This window comes from Phyllobates terribilis, unplaced genomic scaffold, assembly GCF_046119375.1.
Source record: "Phyllobates terribilis strain yellow unplaced genomic scaffold, ASM4611937v1 Scaffold_2__4_contigs__length_985480577, whole genome shotgun sequence".
In the NCBI taxonomy this organism is placed as follows: Eukaryota; Metazoa; Chordata; class Amphibia; order Anura; family Dendrobatidae; genus Phyllobates; species Phyllobates terribilis.
The window spans coordinates 962926392-962952092 of NW_027362762.1; the positions used below are offsets into that span (position 1 = coordinate 962926392).

The 25701-nt window shown below is 37.5% G+C and overlaps 1 protein-coding gene across 15 annotated transcripts in view; it reads left to right on the forward strand.

Annotated features, from left to right (window-relative positions):
* Window positions 1–25701, forward strand: part of ZBTB20 (zinc finger and BTB domain containing 20) — a 1152793-nt gene that overhangs the window by 985429 nt on the left and 141663 nt on the right. The window contains exon 1 of one of the 15 annotated variants that reach the window (XM_073668616.1): window positions 20496–20929. The exons of the other annotated variants lie outside the window; for them this stretch is intronic. The gene's annotated coding sequence lies outside the window, so the exon portion shown is untranslated. Of the gene's footprint in view, window positions 1–20495; window positions 20930–25701 lie in introns of those variants that run through there. 15 annotated transcript variants of the gene reach the window in all.

The following is a 25701-nucleotide window of genomic DNA, read 5'->3' on the forward strand; positions in this document are numbered from 1 at the left end:
TCTATAGATCAGATACTGATATAATGAGGATGATGAGTGATATCTATAGATCAGATACTGATATATTGAGGATGATAAGTGATATCTATAGATCAGACACTGATATAATGAGGATGATGAGTGATATCTATAGATCAGATACTGATATAATGAGGATGATGAGTGATATCTATAGATCAGATACTGATATAATGAGGATGATGAGTGATATCTATAGATCAGACACTGATATGTGAGGATGATGAGTGATATCTATAGATCAGATACTGATATAATGAGGATGATGAGTGATATCTATAGATCAGATACTGATATAATGAGGATGATGAGTGATATCTATAGATCAGACACTGATATAATGAGGATGATGAGTGATATCTATAGATCAGATACTGATATAATGAGGATGATGAGTGATATCTATAGATCAGATACTGATATAATGAGGATGATGAGTGATATCTATAGATCAGACACTGATATAATGAGGATGATGAGTGATATCTATAGATCAGACACTGATATGATGAGGATGATGAGTGATATCTATAGATCAGACACTGATATGTTAGAATGATGAGTGATATCTATAGATCAGATACTGATATAATGAGGATGATGAGTGATATCTATAGATCAGATACTGATATAATGAGGATGATGAGTGATATCTATAGATCAGATACTGATATAATGAGGATGATGAGTGATATCTATAGATCAGATACTGATATAATGAGGATGATGAGTGATATCTATAGATCAGATACTGATATAATGAGGATGATGAGTGATATCTATAGATCAGATACTGATATAATGAGGATGATGAGTGATATCTATAGATCAGATACTGATATAATGAGGATGATGAGTGATATCTATAGATCAGACACTGATATAATGAGGATGATGAGTGATATCTATAGATCAGACACTGATATAATGAGGATGATGAGTGATATCTATAGATCAGATACTGATATAATGAGGATGATGAGTGATATCTATAGATCAGATACTGATATAATGAGGATGATGAGTGATATCTATAGATCAGACACTGATATAATGAGGATGATGAGTGATATCTATAGATCAGACACTGATATAATGAGGATGATGAGTGATATCTATAGATCAGATACTGATATAATGAGGATGATGAGTGATATCTATAGATCAGATACTGATATAATGAGGATGATGAGTGATATCTATAGATCAGATACTGATATAATGAAGATGATGAGTGATGTCTATAGATCAGACACTGATATAATGAGGATGATGAGTGATATCTATAGATCAGACACTGATATAATGAGGATGATGAGTGATGTCTATAGATCAGATACTGATATAATGAGGATGATGAGTGATATCTATAGATCAGACACTGATATAATGAGGATGATGAGTGATATCTATAGATCAGATACTGATATAATGAAGGATGATGAGTGATATCTATAGATCAGACACTGATATAATGAAGATGATGAGTGATATCTATAGATCAGATACTGATATAATGAGGATGATGAGTGATATCTATAGATCAGATACTGATATAATGAGGATGATGAGTGATATCTATAGATCAGACACTGATATAATGAGGATGATGAGTGATATCTATAGATCAGACACTGATATAATGAGGATGATGAGTGATATCTATAGATCAGACACTGATATAATGAAGATGATGAGTGATATCTATAGATCAGATACTGATATAATGAGGATGATGAGTGATATCTATAGATCAGATACTGATATAATGAGGATGATGAGTGATATCTATAGATCAGACACTGATATAATGAGGATGATGAGTGATATCTATAGATCAGATACTGATATAATGAAGATGATGAGTGATGTCTATAGATCAGACACTGATATAATGAGGATGATGAGTGATATCTATAGATCAGACACTGATATAATGAGGATGATGAGTGATATCTATAGATCAGACACTGACATAATGAGGATGATGAGTGATATCTATAGATCAGATACTGATATAATGAGGATGATGAGTGATATCTATAGATCAGATACTGATATAATGAGGATGATGAGTGATATCTATAGATCAGATACTGATATAATGAGGATGATGAGTGATATCTATAGATCAGATACTGATATAATGAGGATGATGAGTGATATCTATAGATCAGATACTGATATAGAGGATGATGAGTGATATCTATAGATCAGATACTGATATAATGAGGATGATGAGTGATATCTATAGATCAGATACTGATATAATGAGGATGATGAGTGATATCTATAGATCAGATACTGATATAACGAGGATGATGAGCGATATCTATAGATCAGACACTGATATGATGATGATGAGTGATATCTATAGATCAGACACTGATATAATGAGGATGATGAGTGATATCTATAGATCAGACACTGATATAATGACGATGATGAGTGATATCTATACATCAGATACTGATATAATGAGGATGATGAGTGATATCTATACATCAGATACTGATATAATGAGGATGATGAGTGATATCTATAGATCAGACACTGATATAATGAGGATGATGAGTGATATCTATAGATCAGACACTGATATAATGAGGATGATGAGTGATATCTATAGATCAGATACTGATATAATGAAGATGATGAGTGATATCTATAGATCAGATACTGATATAATGAGGATGATGAGTGATATCTATAGATCAGACACTGATATAATGAGGATGATGAGTGATATCTATAGATCAGATACTGATATAATGAGGATGATGAGTGATATCTATACATCAGATACTGATATAATGAGGGTGATGAGTGATATCTATAGATCAGACACTGATATAATGAGGATGATGAGTGATATCTATAGATCAGACACTGATATAATGAGGATGATGAGTGATATCTATAGATCAGATACTGATATAATGAAGATGATGACTGATATCTATAGATCAGATACTGATATAATGAGGATGATGAGTGATATCTATAGATCAGATACTGATATGAGGATGATGAGTGATATCTATAGATCACATACTGATATAATGAGGATGATGAGTGATATCTATAGATCAGATACTGATATAATGAGGATGATGAGTGATATCTATAGATCAGATACTGATATAATGAGGATGATGAGTGATATCTATAGATCAGATACTGATATAATGAGGATGATGAGTGATATCTATAGATCAGATACTGATATAACGAGGATGATGAGCGATATCTATAGATCAGACACTGATATGACGATGATGAGTGATATCTATAGATCAGACACTGATATAATTAGGATGATGAGTGATATCTATAGATCAGACACTGATATAATGACGATGATGAGAGATATCTATACATCAGATACTGATATAATGAGCATGATGAGTGATATCTATAGATCAGATACTGATATAATGAGGATGATGAGTGATATCTATAGATCAGATACTGATATAATGAGGATGATGAGTGATATCTATAGATCACATACTGATATAATGAGGATGATGAGTGATATCTATACATCAGATACTGATATAATGAGGATGATGAGTGATATCTATAGATCACATACTGATATAATGAGGATGATGAGTGATATCTATAGATCAGACACTGATATAATGACGATGATGAGTGATATCTATAGATCAGACACTGATATAATGAGGATGATGAGTCATATCTATAGATCAGACACTGATATAATGAGGATGATGAGTGATATCTATAGATCAGATACTGATATAATGAGGATGATGAGTGACATCTATAGATCAGATACTGATATAATGAGGATGATAAGTGATATCTATAGATCAGACACTGATATAATGAGGATGATGAGTGATATCTATAGATCAGATACTGATATAATGAGGATGATGAGTGATATCTATAGATCAGATACTGATATAATGAGGATGATGAGTGATATCTATAGATCAGACACTGATATGTTAGAATGATGAGTGATATCTATAGATCAGATACTGATATAATGAGGATGATGAGTGATATCTATAGATCAGATACTGATATAATGAGGATGATGAGTGATATCTATAGATCAGACACTGATATGTTAGAATGATGAGTGATATCTATAGATCAGATACTGATATAATGAGGATGATGAGTGATATCTATAGATCAGATACTGATATAATGAGGATGATGAGTGATATCTATAGATCAGACACTGATATAATGAGGATGATGAGTGATATCTATAGATCAGACACTGATATGATGAGGATGATGAGTGATATCTATAGATCAGACACTGATATGTTAGAATGATGAGTGATATCTATAGATCAGATACTGATATAATGAGGATGATGAGTGATATCTATAGATCAGATACTGATATAATGAGGATGATGAGCGATATCTATAGATCAGATAATGATATAATGAGGATGATGAGTGATATCTATAGATCAGATACTGATATAATGAGGATGATGAGTGATATCTATAGATCAGATACTGATATAATGAGGATGATGAGTGATATCTATAGATCAGATACTGATATAATGAGGATGATGAGTGATATCTATAGATCAGATGCTGATATAATGAGGATGATGAGTGATATCTATAGATCAGACACTGATATAATGAGGATGATGAGTGATATCTATAGATCAGATACTGATATAATGAGGATGATGAGTGATATCTATAGATCAGATACTGATATAATGAGGATGATGAGTGATATCTATAGATCAGATACTGATATAATGAGGATGATGAGTGATATCTATAGATCAGATACTGATATAATGAGGATGATGAGTGATATCTATAGATCAGACACTGATATAATGAGGATGATGAGTGATATCTATAGATCAGACACTGATATAATGAGGATGATGAGTGATATCTATAGATCAGACACTGATATAATGACGATGATGAGTGATATCTATAGATCAGACACTGATATAATGACGATGATGAGTGATATCTATAGATCAGACACTGATATAATGAGGATGATGAGTGATATCTATAGATCAGATACTGATATAATGAGGATGATGAGTGATATCTATAGATCAGACACTGATATAATGAAGATGATGAGTGATATCTATAGATCAGACACTGATATAATGAAGATGATGAGTGATATCTATAGATCAGATACTGATATAATGAGGATGATGAGTGATATCTATAGATCAGATACTGATATAATGAGGATGATGAGTGATATCTATAGATCAGACACTGATATAATGAGGATGATGAGTGATATCTATAGATCAGACACTGATATAATGAGGATGATGAGTGATATCTATAGATCAGACACTGATATAATGAGGATGATGAGTGATATCTATAGATCAGCCACTGATATAATGAGGATGATGAGTGATATCTATAGATCAGCCACTGATATAATGAGGATGATGAGTGATATCTATAGATCAGACACTGATATAATGAGGATGATGAGTGATATCTATAGATCAGATACTGATATAATGAAGGTGATTAGTGATATCTATAGATCAGATACTGATATAATGAGGATGATGAGTGATATCTATAGATCAGACACTGATATGTTAGAATGATGAGTGATATCTATAGATCAGACACTGATATGTTAGAATGATGAGTGATATCTATAGATCAGACACTGATATAATGAGGATGATGAGTGATATCTATAGATCAGACACTGATATAATGAGGATGATGAGTGATATCTATAGATCAGACACTGATATAATGAGGATGATGAGTGATATCTATAGATCAGATACTGATATAATGAAGGTGATTAGTGATATCTATAGATCAGATACTGATATAATGAGGATGATGAGTGATAGCTATAGATCAGACACTGATATAATGAAGATGATGAGTGATATCTATAGATCAGACAGTGATATAATGACGATGATGAGTGATATCTATAGATCAGACACTGATATAATGAGGATGATGAGTGATATCTATAGATCAGATACTGATATAATGAGGATGATGAGTGATATCTATAGATCAGACACTGATATAATGAGGATGATGAGTGATATCTATATATCAGACACTGATATAACGAGGATGATGAATGATATCTATAGATCAGACACTGATATAACGAAGATGATGAGTGATATCTATAGATCAGATACTGATATAATGAGGATGATGAGTGATATCTATAGATCAGACACTGATATAACGAGGATGATGAGCGATATCTATAGATCAGACACTGATATAATGAGGATGATGAGCGATATCTATAGATCAGACACTGATATAACGAGGATGATGAGTGATATCTATAGATCAGACACTGATATAACGAGGATGATGAGTGATATCTATAGATCAGACACTGATATAATGAGGATGATGAGTGATATCTATAGATCAGACACTGATATAATGAGGATGATGAGCGATATCTATAGATCAGATACTGATATAATGAGGATGATGAGCGATATCTATAGATCAGACACTGATATAATGAGGATGATGAGCGATATCTATAGATCAGACACTGATATAACGAGGATGATGAGCGATATCTATAGATCAGACACTGATATAATGAGGATGATGAGCGATATCTATAGATCAGACACTGATATAACGAGGATGATGAGTGATATCTATAGATCAGATACAGATATAATGAGGATGATGAGTGATATCTATAGATCAGACACTGATATAATGAGGATGATGAGTGATATCTATAGATCAGACACTGATATAATGAGGATGATGAGTGATATCTATAGATCAGACACTGATATAATGAGGATGATGAGTGATATCTATAGATCAGACACTGATATAATGAGGATGATGAGTGATATCTATAGATCAGACGCTGATATAATGAGGATGATGAGTGATATCTATAGATCAGATACAGATATAATGAGGATGATGAGTGATATCTATAGATCAGACGCTGATATAATGAGGATGATGAGTGATATCTATAGATCAGATACTGATATAATGAGGATGATGAGTGATATCTATAGATCAGACACTGATATAATGAGGATGATGAGTGATATCTATAGATCAGACACTGATATAATGAGGATGATGAGTGATATCTATAGATCAGACGCTGATATAATGAGGATGATGAGTGATATCTATAGATCAGATACTGATATAATGAGGATGATGAGTGATATCTATAGATCAGACACTGATATAATGAGGATGATGAGTGATATCTATAGATCAGACACTGATATAATGAGGATGATGAGTGATATCTATAGATCATATAATGAGGATGATGAGTGATATCTATAGATCAGATACTGATATAATGAGGATGATGAGTGATATCTATAGATCAGATACTGATATAATGAGGATGATGAGTGATATCTATAGATCAGATACTGATATAATGAGGATGATGACTGATATCTATAGATCAGATACTGATATAATGAGGATGATGAGTGATATCTATAGATCAGATACTGATATAATGAGGATGATGAGTGATATCTATAGATCAGATACTGATATAATGAGGATGATGAGTGATAGCTATAGATCAGATACTGATATAATGAGGATGATGAGTGATATCTATATATCAGATACTGATATAATGAGGATGATGACTGATATCTATAGATCAGATACTGATATAATGAGGATGATGAGTGATATCTATAGATCAGACACTGATATAATGACGATGATGAGTGATATCTATAGATCAGATACAGATATAATGAGGATGATGAGTGATATCTATAGATCAGACACTGATATAATGAGGATGATGAGTGATATCTATAGATCAGACACTGATATAATGAGGATGATGAGTGATATCTATAGATCAGACACTGATATAATGAGGAAGATGAGTGATATCTATAGATCAGACACTGATATAATGAGGATGATGAGTGATATCTATAGATCAGACACTGATATAATGAGGATGATGAGTGATATCTATAGATCAGACACTGATATGTTAGAATGATGAGTGATATCTATAGATCAGACACTGATATAATGAGGATGATGAGTGATATCTATAGATCAGACACTGATATAATGAGGATGATGAGTGATATCTATAGATCAGACACTGATATAATGAGGATGATGAGTGATATCTATAGATCAGATACTGATATAATGAAGGTGATTAGTGATATCTATAGATCAGATACTGATATAATGAGGATGATGAGTGATATCTATAGATCAGACACTGATATAATGAAGATGATGAGTGATATCTATAGATCAGACACTGATATAATGAGGATGATGAGTGATATCTATAGATCAGACACTGATATAATGAGGATGATGAGTGATATCTATAGATCAGATACTGATATAATGAGGATGATGAGTGATATCTATAGATCAGATACTGATATAATGAGGATGATGAGTGATATCTATAGATCAGATACTGATATAATGAGGATGATGAGTGATATCTATAGATCAGATACTGATATAATGAGGATGATGAGTGATATCTATAGATCAGACACTGATATAATGAGGATGATGAGTGATATCTATAGATCAGATACTGATATAATGAGGATGATGAGTGATATCTATAGATCAGACACTGATATAATGAGGATGATGAGTGATATCTATAGATCAGATACTGATATAATGAGGATGATGAGTGATATCTATAGATCAGACACTGATATAATGAGGATGATGAGTGATATCTATAGATCAGATACTGATATAATGAGGATGATGAGTGATATCTATAGATCAGATACTGATATAATGAGGATGATGAGTGATATCTATACATCAGATACTGATATGAGGATGATGAGTGATATCTATAGATCAGACACTGATATAATGAGGATGATGAGTGATATCTATAGATCAGATACTGATATGAGGATGATGAGTGATATCTATAGATCAGACACTGATATAATGAGGATGATGAGTGATATCTATACATCAGACACTGATATAACGAGGATGATGAATGATATCTATAGATCAGACACTGATATAACGAAGATGATGAGTGATATCTGTAGATCAGACACTGATATAATGAAGATGATGAGTGACATCTATAGATCAGACACTGATATAATGAGGATGATGAGTGATATCTATAGATCAGATACTGATATAACGAGGATGATGAGCGATATCTATAGATCAGACACTGATATAACGAGGATGATGAGCGTTATCTATAGATCAGACACTGATATAACGAGGATGATGAGCGATATCTATAGATCAGACACTGATATAATGAGGATGATGAGCGATATCTATAGATCAGATACTGATATAATGAAGATGATGAGTGATATCTATAGATCAGACACTGATATAATGAGGATGATGAGTGATATCTATAGATCAGACGCTGATATAATGAGGATGATGAGTGATATCTATAGATCAGACACTGATATAATGAGGATGATGAGTGATATCTATAGATCAGACACTGATATAATGAGGATGATGAGTGATATCTATAGATCAGACGCTGATATAATGAGGATGATGAGTGATATCTATAGATCAGATACTGATATAATGAGGATGATGAGTGATATCTATAGATCAGACACTGATATAATGAGGATGATGAGTGATATCTATAGATCAGACACTGATATAATGAGGATGATGAGTGATATCTATAGATCAGGCACTGATATAATGAGGATGATGAGTGATATCTATAGATCAGATACTGATATAATGAGGATGATGAGTGATATCTATAGATCAGATACTGATATAATGAGGATGATGAGTGATATCTATAGATCAGATACTGATATAATGAGGATGATGACTGATATCTATAGATCAGATACTGATATAATGAGGATGATGACTGATATCTATAGATCAGATACTGATATAATGAGGATGATGAGTGATATCTATAGATCAGATACTGATATAATGAGGATGATGAGTGATATCTATAGATCAGATACTGATATAATGAGGATGATGAGTGATATCTATAGATCAGATACTGATATAATGAGGATGATGAGTGATATCTATAGATCAGATACTGATATAATGAGGATGATGACTGATATCTATAGATCAGATACTGATATAATGAGGATGATGAGTGATATCTATAGATCAGATACTGATATAATGAGGATGATGAGTGATATCTATAGATCAGATACTGATATAATGAGGATGATGAGTGATAGCTATAGATCAGATACTGATATAATGAGGATGATGAGTGATATCTATAGATCAGACACTGATATAATGAGGATGATGAGTGATATCTATAGATCAGATACTGATATAATGAGGATGATGAGTGATATCTATAGATCAGATACTGATATAATGAGGATGATGAGTGATATCTATAGATCAGACACTGATATAATGACGATGATGAGTGATATCTATAGATCAGACACTGATATAATGAGGATGATGAGTGATATCTATAGATCAGACACTCATATAATGAGGAGGATGTGTGATATCTATAGATCAGACACTGATATAATGAGGATGATGAGTGATATCTATAGATCAGACACTGATATAATGAGGATGATGAGTGATATCTATAGATCAGACACTGATATAACGAGGATGATGAGTGATATCTATAGATCAGATACTGATATAATGAGGATGATGAGTGATATCTATAGATCAGACACTGATATAATGAGGATGATGAGTGATATCTATAGATCAGATACTGATATAATGAGGATGATGAGTGATATCTATAGATTAGACACTGATATAATGAGGATGATGAGTGATATCTATAGATCAGACACTGATATAATGAGGATGATGAGTGATATCTATAGATCAGACACTGATATAACGAGGATGATGAGTGATATCTATAGATCAGATACAGATATAATGAAGATGATGAGTGATATCTATAGATCAGACACTGATATAATGAGGATGATGAGTGATATCTATAGATCAGACACTGATATAATGAGGATGATGAGTGATATCTATAGATCAGACACTGATATAATGAGGATGATGAGTGATATCTATAGATCAGACACTGATATAATGAGGATGATGAGTGATATCTATAGATCAGATACTGATATAATGAGGATGATGAGTGATATCTATAGATCAGATACTGATATAATGACGATGATGAGTGATATCTATAGATCAGATACTGATATAATGAAGATGATGAGTGATATCTATAGATCAGATACTGATATAATGAGGATGATGAGTGATATCTATAGATCAGACACTGATATAATGAGGATGATGAGTGATATCTATAGATCAGATACAGATATAATGAGGATGATGAGTGATATCTATAGATCAGACACTGATATAATGAGGATGATGAGTGATATCTATAGATCAGATACAGATACATCTTTATTTGTCTTCCACATAACATGACTTTATATCTTGGATTGTAGATTCATTTTTCATATGATAATCTGCTCACAATTTCGATAATATTGTTAGAAAATAACAGAAATCTATCATACACCATTTGATGTTATGTTTTATCTATCGATCTATCAATTTATCTACATATCTATCTTTATACATCAATAATGTATCTTGTATCTCTCTTGTACCTACAGTGGTATTTGCCCCCTTACTGATTTCTCATTCTTTTGCATGTTTGTCTCTTAAATCTTTCAGATCACAAAACAAATGTAAATATTAGAGAAAGATAACACAAGTAACAACAAAATGCAGTTTATAAATGAAGGTCTTTATTATTACCGGAAAAACAAATCCAAACGTACAGGGCCCTGTGTGAAAAAGTGATTGCCCCCCACCTTAAGGCTATGTGTGCACATTTAGGATTTGAATGCAGAAAATTCCTTAAGGTTTCTGCTTCTCTTGGCTGGAAAAACGCGGAGAAAAAACGCGTGTTTTGCCGTGATTTTGATGTGTTATTTGATGCCCTTTTTATGCGTTTTTTGATGCGTTTTTGTACAGCAGTGAATGCTTTTTGGAGCTAAATAAAGATATTTGAAAAAAGAAACATGGGACATTGCTTTAACCCTTGGATTATCGTCAGACTTGGGGTGAGTATATTGGTTCATTTAAATGACTAAAGAATGTGTCTGTTGTATTTCAAATAAAGTGTTTACTCTGTGTATGTTTATTTAACTCTTTACTTTAATTTACTTAGGTTTAGTTATGAGAGGGTCTAATTGACATGTTTTCATTACTAAGCAAACGGCTAGGTGTTAGCTAATCCCATAAATCTTAATCCCATTAGCATTCCCATTCATGCGATTTTTGGGGCTGCTGGGAGCTGCTATTTTTAGCTTAGGAAGGTGCCATTAGGCTCACAGCTGTTTGTTTAGCAGCTATGTCCCCACAATCAGCAACCAGCAGCGCTTTGGACGCAGCGTATTCTAGCTGCGTCCAAAGCGCTGTGTTCTAATGCCGCACTTTTGTTGTCAAGACATGTGGATCCACCGCACGTAATGACGTTTCAATCTGTAGAAATCTGCTGCGGAGACTAGCGTGTCCGCTACAGAAATTGCCATGCTGCGTGTGAGTTTGGGTACGTGGCCACGATCAGGAGCCGCTGCGGGTTTGAAGCTGCGTGTTTATGCAGAGTCAAACCCACTGCGTTCATATATTACAGCATAGTGGATGCGTGCATCTGAGGCTGCAAATTACCCACGGACACTGACATGCGGCGCGTCTTTCAGGAACGCAGCATGTCAAATTCTCTTGCAGAGTCTCTAGTATCCGCAACAGAAATTTGACCACTAGAATATATTGAATGCACCATGGTTCACTGAACACATGTGAATTTACCTGAGGGAAAGCCGACCACTGGGAGCTGGTTTTAGTAGCTGGGGAAGGGGCCATTAGTCATAAATGTTCCCTGGCTATTAGTAACAGCCCACAGCTGTTTGCTTAACCTTTATTGGCTATATTACAGGGGGACCCCAGAAATTTACATAGGGTCCCCCTGTAAAATCTAACCTGCAACGGGTAAACCGACAGCTGTGAGCTGATATTAATAGCCAGGAAAGGGGCCATGGATACTAGCCCCCTCTGAGGCTAATAATATCAGCTCTCAGCAGCCCCAGAAATGGCGCATCCATAAGATGCGCCAAATCTGGCGCTTAGCCTCGCTCTTCCCACTGCCATGTAGTGGTGGCGAGTGGGGTAATAAGGTTGGGGTTCATGTCAGCCTTGTATTGACGGCTGACGTGAAGCCCAGGTTAGTAATGGAGGGCGTCTAAAAGACGCCCCCATTACTAACCCCGTAGTAAGGTTTTTCACATTTTTCAAATAAAGACACTGCCAGAATAAAGTCTTTTATTTTAAATAAAATTACACAAGGTTTTAATCTTTTATTTAAAAATAAAAAACACTGTATACTCACCTAAGCCCAATCCCCAAAGCCCTCATCTCCTGTAAGAAACCAAAAATTAAAATAACCATATCCCTCACCTGTCTGCCGTCAGGACGTAATCCCAGTGTCCCACGACGATCCGGGTCACTTCTACAGCAGTCACATCAGCAATCACTGATGTCACTGCTGTAGAAGACAGCACTGTATACACTGACTGGAGTGTAATCACTCCTGTCAGTATACATCGTTGCACTGCTGGGACGGAGTTCACCGGAGTTCATCAGCTGAAGATCAGCTGATCAGCTCCGGTATCCTCATTTACTGCATCAGTGTTGTGTGGGAAAATTCCCACATAGCACCGATGCCGTAAGTGATGGCACCGGAGTTCTCAGCTGATCTTCAGCTGATGAACTCCGGTGAACTCCGTCCCAGCAGTGCAACGATGTACACTGCCGGGAGCGATCTGCCGTGTGATTGAGTCACCATGGGACATCGGGAGGACAGCGTACAGGTGAGAATAAAGTGTTTTATTTTAATATAGATTTATTTTCACTTTTTTCTTTTTTTTACACAGCGCACAGACGCCAGCTTTGGAGACTACTTCTCCCCTCAGCCGCGCCTGCTGCTGCTGTTATCAGCGGGAGCGGCCGTCAGATGATGGGAGGAGTAGTCTTCCCCGGATACCATTCATTGTGCATTTTTGCAGCTTTTTGACTCATTGACTTGAATTGAGTCAGTCAAATACGCAGCCAACATCTGCAGCAAATTAGCAAATATATTTATACCTGCAGTTTTTGGTGCGGATTTGACTGACTCAATTCAAGTCTATGGGTGAAAAACGCTGCAGAAACGCACAAAGAATTGACATGCTGCAGATTTAAACGCAATGAGAATCCTGTCAGGAGAATTCATGATCATGTGCACAGAACTTCAGTATTGTCATTGCATTAGCTGGCAGATGGATTACTTGGCATTTTTGGTGTATTTCCACGTGGAAAAAACAGCATGAAAACGCACCAAAAACGCACAGTGTGCACATAGCCTAATACATAAATTAGCTATGGTTTATCACATCTTTGGGAAGCTGAGTACAATTTCCCCAGCCACACACACACCTGATTACTGCCACACCTGTTCTCAATCAAGAAATCACTTAAATAGGAGCTGACTGACAAAATGAAATAGACCAAAAATCCTCAAAAGCTAGACATCATGCTGCAATCCAAAGAAATTCAGTAACGAATGAGAAGCAAAGTAATTGAGATCTATCACTCTGGAAAAGGTTTTAAAAACATTTCTAAAGCTTTGGGACTCCAGAGAACCAGAGTGAGAGCCATTATCCACAAATGGCGAAAACATGGAACAGTGGTGAACCTTCCCAGGAGTGGCCGGCCGACCAAAATTACCCCAAGAGCGCAGCAACGACTCATCCAAAAGGTCACAAAAGACCCCACAACAGCATCCAAAGAACCCAAAGAACTGCAGGTCCTACTTGCCTCAGTTAAGGTCAGTGTTCATGACTCCACCATAAGAAAGACTGGGCAAAAATGGCATGCATGGCAGAGTGCCAAGACTAAAACCACTGCTGAGCAAATACCAAAATCATACCAACAGTAAAATATGGTGGTGGTAGTGTGATGGTCTGGGGCTTTTTTGCTGCTTCAGGACCTGGAAGACTGGCTGTGGTAAATGGAACCATGAATTCTGCTGTCTACCAAAAAATCCAGGAGGAGATTGTCCGGCCATCTGTTCATGACCTCAAGCCAAAGCGCACTTGGTTTATGTGGCAGGACAATGATCCAAAACACACCAGCAAGTCCACCTCTGAATGGCTTAAGAAAAACAAAATTAAGACTTTGGAGTGGCCTAGTCAAAGTCCTAACCTTAATTGAGATGCTGTGGCCGGACCTTAAGAAGGCTGTTCATGCTTGGAAACCCTCCAATGTGGCTGAATCACAACAATTCTGCAAAGATGAGTGGCAGAAATTTCTCCATAGTGTAAAAGACTCATTGCCAGTTATCACAAACGCTTGATTGCAGTTATTACTGCTTAGGGCCCAACCAGTTATTAGGTTTAGGGGGCAATCACTTTTTCACACAGGACCCTGTAGGTTTGGATTTCTTTTTCCCTTAATAATAAAGACCTTCATCTAAAAACTGAATTTTGTGTTTACTTGTGTTATATTTGTATAATATTTACATTTGTTTTGTGATCTGAAACATTTACGTGTGACACACATGCAAAAGAATAAGAAATCAGGAAGGGGGGAAACACTTTTTTACACCACTGTATATCAATGGATCTAATATACAGTGTTGGGCAAAACTTTTAGGCAGCTGTGGAATAAACGCTGCAGAGTAAGAATTATTTCAAAGTAAAAGTGATGATAATTTATTTTTATCAAATAAGAAAATGCAAGGTGAATGAACAAAAGAGAAATGTAAATTTCATTGGTATCTGGTGACCGCCCATCGCCTCCATCATCAGTATCTGGTGACCGCCCATCGCCTCCATCATCAGTATCTTGTGACCGTCCGTCGCCTCCATCATCAGTATCTTGTGACCGTCCGTCGCCTCCATCATCAGTATCTGGTGACCACCTGTCACCTCCATCATCAGTATCTGGTGATCACCCATTGCTTCCATCATCAGTATCTGGTGACCGCCCGTCACCTCTGACATCAGTATCTTATGACTGCCCAACATCTCCATCATCAGTATCTGGTGACCACCTGTCACCTCCATCATCAGTATCTGGTGGCCACCCGTCACCTCCATCATCAGTATCTGGTGGCCGTCCGTCACCTCCATCATCAGTATCTGGTGACCGCCTGTTGCCTCCATCATCAGTATCTGGTGACCACCCGTCACCTCCATCATCAGTATCTGGTGACCGCCTGTTGCCTCCATCATCAGTATCTGGTGACCACCCGTCACCTCCATCATCAGTATCTGGTGGCCGCCCGTCGCCTCCATCATCAGTATCTGGTGACAGCCTGTTGCCTCCATCATCAGTATCTGCTGACCGCCCAACACCTCCATCATCAGTATCTGGTGACGTCCCCTCCATCATCAGTATCTGGTGACCACCTGTCTCCTCCATCATCAGTATCTGGTGACCGCCTGTCATCTCCATCATCAGTATCTGGTGACCGCCCGTCACTTCCATCATCAGTATATGGTGACTGCCCATCACCTCCATCATCAGTATCTGGTGACCGCCTTCACCTCCATCATCAGTATCTGATGTCCTCCCGTCACCTCCATCATCAGTATATGGTGACTGCCCGTCGCCTCCATCATCAGTATCTGGTGACCACCCGTCACCTCCATCATCAGTATCTGGTGTCCGCCCGTCACCTCCATCATCAGTATATGGTGACCGCCCGTCACCTCCATCATCAGTATATGGTGACTGCCTGACACCTCCATCATCAGTATCTGGTGACTGCCCGACACCTCCATCATCAGTATCTGGTGACTGCCCGACACCTCCATCATCAGTATCTGGTGACTGCCCGACACTTCCATCATCAGTATCTGGTGACTGCCCGACACCTCCATCATCAGTATCTGGTGACCGCTATGGATTATCTATATGTATCTCAAGCTTATCTATTTTGTATCTCTCTATCTCTTATATCTATCAATCAAATGTATCTATCTCATTTCTTTCTATTTATCTATGGTATCTCTCTCATATCTATTCATACATTTCATATCTATATATTTCATATTACCTATTTAGCTTAAATAAGAAGGTGGTAATGTCAAGAGATACAAAATATGAGGAAGGGACTTTGCTGTATACAAGCAAAAATAGGGAAGGACCGCAGAACTTCAGCAAAAAGCTGGCCCATATTGAACGCAATGTTTTAGTCCTATAATAGGGTTTTTTCAAGCCTTATTTCTATCTAGCTGTCTAAATATCTATCCATCTATCTATCATCTATATATCTATTTCACATCCATCTGTATATCTATCTAAATCCCATTTATTTTCTCTATCAGATGACTATTCTCTATCTATCTGATATCCATCTGTCTCATATTTATCTGTTTCACATCTGTCTATTTATTCCAAATATATGTGTGTGCATGTGTGTGTGTATAAATATATAAAATCTATTTATCTAATACATTTTTATCTTATCTGTCTATTTAAGTTCTATCTATTAGTCCAGCGTATATCTGTCTATTGAGCTATTTCTCTCATATCTATCGTCTATCTCCAAACGATCTTATATCTATCTGACATCGGTCTATGTATTCCATATCTATGTTCTCTCATCTATCAATTTATCTATCTTTTTATCTCACATGTCAATCTAACAACTTATGTAACTCACATCTGTCTATCTAATTCCTATTTTCTCTATTAGATAACTATCCATCCATTATTTATCTCTCCATTATCTGTTTATTATCTATCCCATTTATAAAGTAACATTAACTAGATCAGCCCCTGACATTCCTTCCCTGTCCATATTGCTGTGCCTGCTGCTCCCTGTAGATCTCCTCTTTTCTCCCCCGGGGGGTTACTCTCTGAGTACTTTTTGGTGTAGTAGTGTAAGTTTGTGGTGTGCAGGGTGGATGTGGAGGCTCTGCCAGTGTGGGTACCAGTGTGGTGCCAGTGTGAGTGCCAGTGTTGATGCCAGTGTCGGTTCCAGTGTTGGTGCTAGTGTGAGTGCCACAGTATGATTGGCAGTGTGGGTGCCAGTGTTGGTACTAGTGTGAGTGCCAGTGTGGGTACCAGTGTGAGTGCTAGTGTTGGTGCCAGTGTGGGTGTCATTGTTGCTGCCAGTCTCCAAGTATGGGTGCCAGAGTGATTGCCAGTGTAACAGTGTAAGTGCTAGTGTGAGTGTCAGTGTGGGTGCCAGTGTGAGCATCAGTGTTCAAGTATAGGTGCTAGTGTGAGTGTCAGTGTGGGTTCCGGTGTTGGTACCAGCGTGTGTGTTTGTCAGTGTGAGTGCCAGTGTGAGTGACAGTATGGGTGCCAGTGTGAGTGCTAGTTTGAGTGCCAGTGTGGGTACCAGTGTGTCAGTGTGAGTGACAGTCTGGGTACCAGTGTTGGTGCCAGTGTGAGTGCCAGTGTGGGTACCAGTGTTGGTGCCAGTGTGGATGCCAGTGTGAGTGTCAGTGTCCAAGTATGGGTGCCAGAGGGATTGCCAGTGTGAGTGTCAGTATGGGTGCCAGTGTATCAGTGTTCAAGTATGGGTGTCAGTGTGGGTACTAGTGTTGTTGCCAGTGTGAGTGCCAGTGTGGGTACCAGTGTTGGTGCTAGTGTGGGTGCCAGTGAAGGTACCAGTGTTGGTGCCAGTGTCAGTGCCAGTGTGGGTACCAGTGTTGGTGCTAGTGTGGGTGCCAGTGTAGGTACCAGTGTTGGTGCCAGTGTTAGTGCCAGTGTGGGTACCAGTGTTGGTGCTAGTGTGGGTGCCAGTGTGGATACCAGTGTTGGTGCTAGTGTGGGTGCCAGTGTGGGTACCTGTGTTGGTGCCAGTGTGAGTGTCAGTGTGAGTGCCAGTGTGAGTTCCAGTGTTGGTGTCAGTGTGGGTGACAGTGTTGATGCCAGTGTGGGTACCATTGTGGGTACCAAAGTTAGTGCCAGTGTGGGTACCTGTGTTGGTGCCAGTGTGGGTACCAGTGTTGGTGCCAGTGTGGGTACCAGTGTTGGTGCTATTGTGGAGGCCAGTGTTAGTGCCAGCGCTGGTGCCAGTGTGGGTGTTAGTGCTAGTGTAGGTGCCAGTGATAGTGACAGTGTGGGTGCCAGTGTGAGTTCCAGTGTTGGTGTCAGTGTGGGTGGCAGTGTTGATGCCAGTGTGAATACCATTGTGGGTGCCAGTGTGGGTACCAATGTTAGTGCCAGTGTGGGTACCTGTGTTGGTGCCAGTGTGAGTGCCAGTGTGGGTACCAGTGTGGGTACCAGTGTTGGTGCTAGTGTGGGTGCCAGTGTTAGTGCCAGTGTGGGTGCCAGTGTTAGTGCCAATGTGGGTGCCAGTGTTAGTGCCAGTGTGGATACCAGTGTGAGTTCCAGTGTTGGTGCCAGTGTGGGTGACTGTTGATGCCAGTGTTAATGCCAGTGTGGGTACTAGTGTTGTTGCCAGTGTGAGTGCCAGTGTGAGTATCAGTGTTGTTGCCAGTGTGAGTGCCAGTGTGAGTGCCAGTGTTAGTGCCAGTGTGGGTACCAGTGTTGGTGCTAGTGTAGGTGCCAGTGTGAGTACCAGTGTTGGTGCTAGTGTGGGTACCAGTGTGGGTGCCAGTGTGAGTGCCAGTGTTGGTGCTAGTGTGCGTACCAGTGTTAGTGCCAGTGTGGGTACCAGTGTTGGTGCCAGTGTTAGTGCCAGTGTGGGTACCAGTGCTGGTGCCAGTGTTAGTGTGGGTGCCAGTGTGGGTGCCAGTGTTAGTGCCAGTGTGGGTGCCAGTGTTAGTGCCAGTGTGGGTACCAGTGTTAGTGCCAGTGTGGGTGCCATTGTTAGTGCCAGTGTGGGTGCCAGTGTGGGTACCAGTGCTGGTGCCAGTGTGGGTGCCAGTGTTGGTACCAGTGCTGGTGCCAGTGTTAGTGCCAGTGTAGGTGCCTGTGTTAGTGCCAGTGTGGGTGCCAGTGCTGGTGCCAGTGTGGGTGCCAGTGTTGGTACCAGTGCTGGTGCCAGTGTTGGTGCCAGTGTTAGTGCCAGTGTTAGTGCCAGTGTTAGTGCCAGTGTGGGTGCCAGTGCTGGTGCCAGTGTTAGTGCCAGTGTGGGTGCCCCCGCCGCTGCTGTATCACCAGGCAGCACCAGGCTCTCTGTAATCTTGGCGCTCCCCCTGGCACAGAGCAGCCGCTGACAGATCATTCAAATTCAATTGTTTTATGTCTAAGCTGAACAGCTAATTAAAGTAGGGATGATTAACCTGACTGGCAGTGTCTGTGCCTCTGCTGGCTCTCCTCCCTGCCTTCCTTCCCTCTCTCTCTCTCTCCCTCCCTCCTGTTTCAATCAGTCTTTTCTCCCTCTCTGTCTCTTGCTCTGTTTTTATTCCTCCTCTCTCCCTAAACGTGGTCTGCTTGCTGATGGCAGAATGGCACTGGGAGATGTGAGCATTGTGTCTGGTTTCCTCCGGGCAGGCTGACCCGGCGCCTCTGGGGACTTATCAATAGACCACTCAGAAGAGGCAGAGACAGGAGAGGAGGAGGAGGAGGAGGGGGCGACACACAATCAATATCCTCCTCACTACCAGCAGCAGCAGCGCCGCACACCGAGGGGGGGTTATTATTATTTTTTTTTTTCTAAAATAGAAGTCTCAGGACTTGGGTGACAAAGAAGGATTTTTTTTTCTTTTTCGCCGTTTTTCTTTTTTTTTTTCTTTCTTTTTTTTTTTTTTATTAACAAAGAGGCAGTTGGAGGAGGTTCTAATAAATTTGGAAGGAAACAGTTCCCCTGTCTTGAGGAAAAAAAGGAGAACTCCTGGCTGATTAGCATTCACAGCAGGTAGGAGATCGGAGCCCATCTCTCTGTCTCCAGGGGGGAGTCTGGATGGAGGGCTGGAGGGTGGGTGCTGCGGACAGACCCCCTGCTCTCACTTCTCTGCACTTTGGGGGGGTGCACTTTTACAAAAAAAAAAAAAAAAAAATGGGAAAAAAATTGGCAAAAAAATTTGGGAAATGTTGTAATTTCTTTTTTTTCTTTTTTTGTCTGTCGGGGAAATGAGGAAGAGTTCTGGCAGCTTGTGTGTTGTTCCAGGCTTTGTGCACCCACAGGGGTGGGAGACAGGGAGAGAGGGGCTCAGGGGGGCAGCGTCTTACACACAAGTTCACATTTAGCAGGTGGATCGGCACTGGAGTTTCTTAACGCTTGACCGACACTTTTAAAAAGAAGGGAGGAAAAAAAAAAAAAAGAAAAAGAAGGAAAGAAAGAAGCTGCCCCCTCTGTAGTGAAAGGAGCAGCAGCTCCCCGGCCCCGCAGACAGCAGGAGGGTCCTGGCTGCAGCCCAAAAACCTCCAGAGCCCTGCACTAGTCTCAGGGAGACGCTGTGCCGGGGGGAGACGCTGCGCCTGGGGGAGACGCTGCGCCTGGGGGAGACGCTGCGCCTGGGGGAGACGCTGCCGCCCGGGGGGATTCGTTTTAAGCATTTCCAGCCCCAAACTCTCTTCTCTTCTTTTCTTTTTTTTTTTTCTGTGAATGTTTGTGGAGCAGGAGAGGAAGGGAGGAAAGATGTGTCCATGGAGGGGCAAATCCAGGATGAATCCTCAGGGGGTTCTGGAATATGGGGGTTGACCGAGCACCAAACTCTGTGCAAAGATTGGGAGGAGGGCTTCAGGATACTTTTTATGTACTTTTATTTGCAATGTGTAAATCTAATACGATTTTCAAAAGAGTCAATAAATGGGTCTACGATTGTTTGACATAATATAAGAGGATTCTGTTATTTGTCACTTGTAATGATTGGACATTGCTGCTGAATATGTAGTTGTTACAATATATACGTAAATAAATATATATGTGTGTGTGTACATATATGGGTATATTTGTCTATGTATATATATATGATATATTTATATATATGTGTGTGTATGTATATATAGGTATATGCATATGTTGCAGTTAGCATTTGTAATCATTAATATTTTTTGTATTATTAATTTGGATCCATAGGTATTATTATTATGATATTACAGCAGTTATTATTATTATTATTATCATTATTACTATTATCCTGGTTGCTGGCCGATGTTCTTGCTGTCATCTACTTGGACACATTGTCATTCTAGTTGTAATTGATTGATAGACTGTGATTGTATCTGTGCTGCACATTGTATTATCGATCACTGCTCTGTTCCTGTGGATTCAGGACTCGCGTGTTCGTGGTTTAGGGTCATTGGCAGATTATCATTATTTTATTTTTTGGATGTAGCAGAACTGTAATTCCAGGTGATTTTATGACTTCTTATCTGTTCTCTTATTTTTTTTTCCAGATGTAGCAGAGCTGAGTTTGTCATATTTGCCTTTGGACGCATCTCACTATGATATCAAGACATGTGGCTTTGCATAGGACTGCTGCTTGTCCAGTCCAGGTGCACAGCGGCCTCAGCTCTGCTACATCTGGATGTGATGCTGCACAATGGATTTGTCGGGTCCTTCAGTGACCTTTCTCCTATGATCAGCTCTGGATCATACACCGGTCGCCTGTGTTATGGGGGAACTCCACACTTCTCTGAGAATTCCCACCTAGGACTGGGATGAGGTCACAAGGGGAGAGACCCCCAGAGTAGTGTCCCAGGGGCAGCAGATCGGGCGTGCCGGCTGGGTGTGCCCTGCTCTCAGCATCCCCTGATGTTGGCAGCTGTGGCAGTGGGAGGTGATGCTGTCGGGGGCTCAGGTTACTGACACTGTAGGATGCTGCTCTCTCCTCTTTATGAATATGGATGGTTATTCCCTTTGTTAGAGTATAAAGGAGCCCTGGCAGGGTGTGCACCGCTCCTCCATGGTGGCATCCATCACCCTGCCAGCTCCTGCCCCGGGCACAGGCGCCATGGAGCTGTGTGCACGGTGCCCATACCTGTAGCTCTGCTCAGCAGACCTGGGCGGCTTCTTCTGCTGTGTGTGCATCACGTCCTGCAGCCGGTTCTGTGCAGCCAGACTAATGGTGCCATCCATCACTGTCCGGTGCCAGCCTCCTTATTAAAGAACAGGACCGGGCATCATGTGTTTCCATCTGAATCGCAATTAATCCCTTTACATTATTGCCACCTCCTGGGGCCAAGACTCAATCCACAGTCTGTGATAGAGAAAAGCACAATATCCCGAGGACCTAGCCATATATATATATATATATATATATATATATATACATATATATATATATATAATATCTATCTAATATCTATTATCTATCTATCATCTATTATCTATCTATTATCTATCTATCATCTATCATCTATCTATTATCTATCATCTATCTATTATCTATCATCTATTATCTATCATCTATCTGTTATCTATCATCTATCTATTATCTATCTATTATCTATCATCTATCTATTATCTATATATCTATCTATCATCTATCCATTATCTATCATCTATCTAATATCTATCTATCATCTATCATCTATTATCTATCTATCATCTATCTATTATCTATCATCTATCTATCATCTATTATCTATTATCTATCTATCATCTATTATCTATCTATTATCTATCATCTATCTATCTATCATCTATCTATTATTTATCTATTATCTATCATCTATTATCTATCTATCATCTATCTATTATCTATCATCTATCTATTATCTATCATCTATCTATCATCTATTATCTATCTATCATCTATTATCTATCTATTATCTATTATTATCTATCATCTATCTAATATCTATCTATTATCTATCATCTATTATCTATCTATCATCTATCTATTATCTATCTATTTATCTATTATCTATCTATTATCTATCATCTATCTATCATCTATCTATTATCTATCTATTATCTATCATCTATTATCTATCTATTATCTATTATTATCTATCATCTATCTATTATCTATCTATTATCTATCATCTATCTATTATCTATTATCTATCATCTATCTATTATCTATATATCTATCTATCATCTATCCATTATCTATCATCTATCTAATATCTATCTATCATCTATCTATTATCTATCAATCTATTATCTGTCTATTATATATCTATTATATGTCTATTATCTATCTATTATCTATCATCTATCTATCATCTATCTATCATCTATTACCTATCTATTATCTATCATCGATTATCTATCATCTATCTATTATCTATCTATCATCTATCTATCATCTATCTATTATCTATCATCTATCTATTATCTATCTATTATCTATCTATTATCTATCATCTATCTATTATCTATCATCTATTATCTATCTATTATCTATCTATCATCTATCTATTATCTATTATCTATCATCTATCTGTTATCTATCATCTATTATCTATCTATTATCTATCTATCATCTATCTATTATCTATCTATTATCTATCATCTATCTATTATCTATCATTTATCTATTATCTATCTATTATCTATCTATCATCTATCTATTATCTATCTATTATCTATCATCTATCTATTATCTATCATCTATCTATTATCTATTATCTATTTATCTATTATCTATCTATTATCTATCTATTATCTATCATCTATCTATTATCTATTATCTATCATCTATTATCTATCTATTATCTATCTATTATCTATCTATTATCTATCATCTATCTATTATCTATCTATTATCTATCTATCATCTATCTATCATCTATCATCTATCTATCTATTATCTATTATCTATCTATTATCTATCTATCATCTATCTATTATCTATTATCTATCATCTATCTGTTATCTATCATCTATTATCTATCTATTATCTATCTATCATCTATTTATTATCTATCTATTATCTATCATCTATCTATTATCTATTATCTATCATCTATTTATCTATTATCTATCTATTATCTATCTATTATCTATCTATTATCTATCATCTATCTATTATCTATCATCTATCTATTATCTATTATCTATCATCTATTATCTATCTATTATCTATCTATTATCTATCTATTATCTATCATCTATCTATCATCTATTATCTATCTATCATCTATTATCTATCTATTATCTATTATTATCTATCATCTATCTAATATCTATCTATTATCTATCATCTATTATCTATCTATCTATCATCTATCTATTATCTATCTATTTATCTATTATCTATCTATTATCTATCATCTATCTATTATCTATCTATTATCTATCATCTATTATCTATCTATCATCTATTTATCTATTATCTATTATTATCTATCATCTATCTATTATCTATCTATTATCTATCATCTATCTATTGTCTATTATCTATCATCTATCTATTATCTATATATCTATCTATCATCTATCCATTATCTATCATCTATCTATTATCTATCAATCTATTATCTGTCTATTATATATCTATTATATGTCTATTATCTATCTATTATCTATCATCTATCTATCATCTATTACCTATCTATTATCTATCATCGATTATCTATCATCTATCTATTATCTATCTATCATCTATCTATCATCTATCTATTATCTATCATCTATCTATTATCTATCTATTATCTATCTATTATCTATCATCTATCTATTATCTATCATCTATTATCTATCTATTATCTATCTATCATCTATCTATTATCTAT